The sequence below is a fragment of the Perca fluviatilis genome, chromosome 19 (genome assembly GCF_010015445.1).
Source record: "Perca fluviatilis chromosome 19, GENO_Pfluv_1.0, whole genome shotgun sequence".
In the NCBI taxonomy this organism is placed as follows: Eukaryota; Metazoa; Chordata; class Actinopteri; order Perciformes; family Percidae; genus Perca; species Perca fluviatilis.
Genome location: NC_053130.1, coordinates 1,482,619 through 1,487,618, shown reverse-complemented (window position 1 = coordinate 1,487,618; position 5,000 = coordinate 1,482,619). Strand labels below are relative to the sequence as shown.

Sequence of the window (5,000 nt, the reverse complement as noted above, 5' to 3'; positions counted from 1 at the left end):
ACTCTTCCATGAAGACCACTTCTGGCCAGACTTCTCCAGACAGTAGATGGGTGTACCTGGGTCCTACTGGTTTCTGCCAGTCCTGAGCTGATGGCCCTGCTGGTCAGACTTCTCCAGACAGTAGATGGGTGTACCTGGGTCCTACTGGTTTCTGCCAGTCCTGAGCTGATGGCCCTGCTGGTCAGACTTCTCCAGACAGTAGATGGGTGTACCTGGGTCCTACTGGTTTCTGCCAGTCCTGAGCTGATGGCCCTGCTGGTCAGACTTCTCCAGACAGTAGATGGGTGTACCTGGGTCCTACTGGTTTCTGCCAGTCCTGAGCTGATGGCCCTGCTGGTCAGACTTCTCCAGACAGTAGATGGGTGTACCTGGGTCCTACTGGTTTCTGCCAGTCCTGAGCTGATGGCCCTGCTGGTCAGACTTCTCCAGACAGTAGATGGGTGTACCTGGGTCCTACTGGTTTCTGCCAGTCCTGAGCTGATGGCCCTGCTGGACATCTTCTCCAGACAGTAGATGGGTGTACCTGGGTCCTGCTGGTTTCTGCCAGTCCTGAGCTGATGGCCCTGCTGGACATCTTCTCCAGACAGTAGATGGGTGTACCTGGGTCCTATACTGGTTTCTGCCAGTCCTGAGCTGATGGCCCTGCTGGACATCTTCTCCAGACAGTAGATGGGTGTACCTGGGTCCTGCCGGTTTCTGCCAGTCCTAAGCTGATGGCCCTGCTGGACATCTTCTCCAGACAGTAGATGGGTGTACCTGGGTCCTACCGGTTTCTGCCAGTCCTGAGCTGATGGCCCTGCTGGTCAGACTTCTCCAGACAGTAGATGGGTGTACCTGGGTCCCGCTGGTTTCTGCCAGTCCTGAGCTGATGGCCCTGCTGGTCAGACTTCTCCAGACAGTAGATGGGTGTACCTGGGTCCTACTGGTTTCTGCCAGTTCTGAGCTGATGGCACTGCTGGTCAGACTTCTCCAGACAGTAGATGGGTGTACCTGGGTCCTGCTGGTTTCTGCCAGTCCTGAGCTGATGGCCCTGCTGGACATCTTCTCCAGATAGTAGATGGGTGTACCTGGGTCCTACTGGTTTCTGCCAGTCCTGAGCTGATGGCCCTGCTGATCAGACTTCTCCAGACAGTAGATGGGTGTACCTGGATCCTACTGGTTTCTGCCAGTCCTGAGCTGATGGCCCTGCTGGTCAGACTTCTCCAGACAGTAGATGGGTGTACCTGGGTCCTACTGGTTTCTGCCAGTCCTGAGCTGATGGCCCTGCTGGTCAGACTTCTCCAGACAGTAGATGGGTGTACCTGGGTCCTACTGGTTTCTGCCAGTCCTGAGCTGATGGCCCTGCTGGTCAGACTTCTCCAGACAGTAGATGGGTGTACCTGGGTCCTGCTGGTTTCTGCCAGTCCTGAGCTGATGGCCCTGCTGGTCAGACTTCTCCAGACAGTAGATGGGTGTACTTGGGTCCTACTGGTTTCTGCCAGTCCTGAGCTGATGGCCCTGCTGGACATCTTCTCCAGACAGTAGATGGGTGTACCTGGGTCCTGCTGGTTTCTGCCAGTCCTGAGCTGATGGCCCTGCTGGACATCTTCTCCAGACAGTAGATGGGTGTACCTGGGTCCTGCTGGTTTCTGCCAGTCCTGAGCTGATGGCCCTGCTGGACATCTTCTCCACACAGTAGATGGGTGTACCTGGGTCCTACTGGTTTCTACCAGTCCTGAGCTGATGGCCCTGCTGGTCAGACTTCTCCAGACAGTAGATGGGTGTACCTGGGTCCTACTGGTTTCTGCCAGTCCTGAGCTGATGGCCCTGCTGGTCAGACTTCTCCAGACAGTAGATGGGTGTACCTGGGTCCCGCTGGTTTCTGCCAGTCCTGAGCTGATGGCCCTGCTGGTCAGACTTCTCCAGACAGTAGATGGGTGTACCTGGGTCCTGCTGGTTTCTGCCAGTCCTGAGCTGATGGCCCTGCTGGTCAGACTTCTCCAGACAGTAGATGGGTGTACCTGGGTCCTACTGGTTTCTGCCAGTCCTGAGCTGATGGCCCTGCTGGACATCTTCTCCAGACAGTAGATGGGTGTACCTGGGTCCTACTGGTTTCTGCCAGTCCTGAGCTGATGGCCCTGCTGGACATCTTCTCCAGACAGTAGATGGGTGTACCTGGGTCCTACTGGTTTCTCCCAGTCCTGAGCTGATGGCCCTGCTGGTCAGACTTCTCCAGACAGTAGATGGGTGTACCTGGGTCCTGCTGGTTTCTGCCAGTCCTGAGCTGATGGCCCTGCTGGTCAGACTTCTCCAGACAGTAGATGGGTGTACCTGGGTCCTGCTGGTTTCTGCCAGTCCTGAGCTGATGGCCCTGCTGGTCAGACTTCTCCAGACAGTAGATGGGTGTACCTGGGTCCTGCTGGTTTCTGCCAGTCCTGGTTTCTGCCAGTCCTGCTAGTCAGACTTCTCCAGACAGTAGATGGGTGTACCTGGGTCCTGCTGGTTTCTGCCAGTCCTGAGCTGATCGGACAGCTTCCGATTTCGAAGGGAAATAAGCTTATTGTGTTTTTCATCTGCTGCACTAAGTTTCCGTGGCCGACCACTGCGTCTAGGATCCTCAACGCTCCCTGACTTTTTGCAAGCGTACCTATAAGAAGTGATGCTGGTTTGAAGGCAAAGGTTAGTAACACCAAATATTAATATGTGATTTTTATGTTTTCTTGGTCGCTCACTTTGCATTTTGTAAATTGATAAAAATAAACAATCATTATTTATATTTTTGAAAGCATAGTTTACAGCATTTTTTCCACACCTGCCTAAGACTTTTGCACAGTACTATATTACATTATTACATTACATGTCATTTAGCTGACGCTTTTATCCAAAGCGACTTACAATTAAGTGCTTTCAACTGTGAAGGTTCAAACTCCAGACAACAAGAAGTGCAAGTACATTAGCTTTAAATAAGCAAAGCTACAAAGAGACAAATGAAAGTGCAGGTTCAAGAATTTTATTATTTTATTTTTTTCTATATATTTATATAGTGGACTATGTAGTGAATGAAATTTACCGCAGAGAAACCTCTACTAAATGGCAAACACACAATCTAGGGAACTAGTTCTGTGATAGGGAACGGTTTCACACACAGCTCTCACCCAAACAGTAATTCCATCACACTTTTCAGAGTGCAGCATGAAAAGACACACACACACACACACACACACACACACACACACACACACACAGACAGACACACACACACAGACACACACACACACACACACACACACACACAGACAGATACACAGACACACACACACACACAGACAGACACAGAAGAGAGAGAGACACACACACACACACACACACACACAGACAGACACACACACACAGACACACACACACACACACACACACACACAGACACACACACACACACACAGACAGACACAGAAAGAGAGAGACACACACACACACACACACACACACACACACAGAAAGAAAGAGACACACACACACAGAAAGAGAGCGAACACACACACACACACATAGAAAGGGCACACACACACACACACACACACACACACACACACACATAGAAAGGGACACACACACACACACAGAAAGAGAGAGACACACACACACACACACACAGAAAGAGAGAGAGACACACACACACACATAGAAAGGGACACACACACACAAACATTACATCAAAGGTACTGTTGTGACTTTGCATTTCGTTGTGCTTTGATGTCGTGTTATAGGTCTCATATTATATTTCATTCATAAAGGTCTTAAAAAAGTCTGATTACACACACACACACACACACACACACACAATGTCTGATTACACACACACACACACACACACACCCACACACACACACACACACACACACAATGTCTGATTACACACACACACACACACACACACAATGTCTGATTAACACACACACACACACACACACACACACACACACAATGTCTGATTACACAAACACACACACACACACACACACAAACACACACACACACACACACACACACACACACACACACACACACACACACACACACACACACAATGTCTGATTGCTCAAAACAACATATTTGGCTTTTATATTCCGGTCAGCGGACAGCTGAACCAAAGCTTAGGGTCAGGCCCAGTATGGACAAACACATTTGCACTCTACATCTCCAATCTCTTTTAAACATTTTAAGTTCATGATCATTTTCCAATTTTATATTTAAATTTGTTTTTTCAAAAAAAAAAAATTTAAAAAAATGTCTTCGATGACTTCATTATTTGTATATATTTGTTAAAGTTTTACTTTTATCTCAAAAAAAAAGAAAAAAAAAAAAGTCATCTTTATGTAAGACTTTTCCAAACTAATATTCCCTACGGCACCTGAAGGCACCACCAGAGCCCGCCCCGGGAGCTGTGATTGGCGGAGAGCTTGGAGTCGTCAGAGGGGCGTTCAGAGGAGCAGGAAACAGAAACAGTAGAAGCCGTGAATCAGAAGGGCTCTAACTTTAGAAACGAACAGAGATTCAATCAATTAAACATTTCTACCTTCTTCAACAGGTGAGTTCACTTCCGGTTTGTGTTGTTAGAGACTTAGAAACAGCCGACAGATGCAGAGGTATTTATAGTTCAGTAAAACTACTGCATACAAAACCCTGCCCTAGGAGGAAAAATCCTTAACCTTTTACTTACTTACTCTGAGAATAAAAACCGTTAAAGAGAATCACCATCGCCAAACTCCACCAGACTCCATGTAAATAATCAGGACTTTTATCATCGTAAAACACACTTCATTCAAAGTGGACAGAAACTAAATAAAACTACCAAAAGCCGTCTTGGTTCATCTTTCCACTGTTCCAACAATCACCACTCTGGTTTGGTTGAAATAAACCCTTAATTCACCCATTTACATGTGGAGATATGCTGGCTCTATACACGCTAAAAGTCCTGATTATTTACATGGAGTCTGGTGGAGATATGCTGGCTCTATACA

General features: G+C 48.1%; 1 protein-coding gene across 1 annotated transcript in view; it reads left to right on the top strand.

Moving 5' to 3' along the window:
- Nucleotides 1-4,444: 4,444 nt before the first annotated feature.
- Nucleotides 4,445-5,000, top strand: part of aifm2 (apoptosis inducing factor mitochondria associated 2) — a gene marked incomplete in the record, with an annotated part of 9,785 nt that continues 9,229 nt past the window's right edge. Inside the window, 1 exon segment of the mRNA XM_039784108.1 lies at nt 4,445-4,567.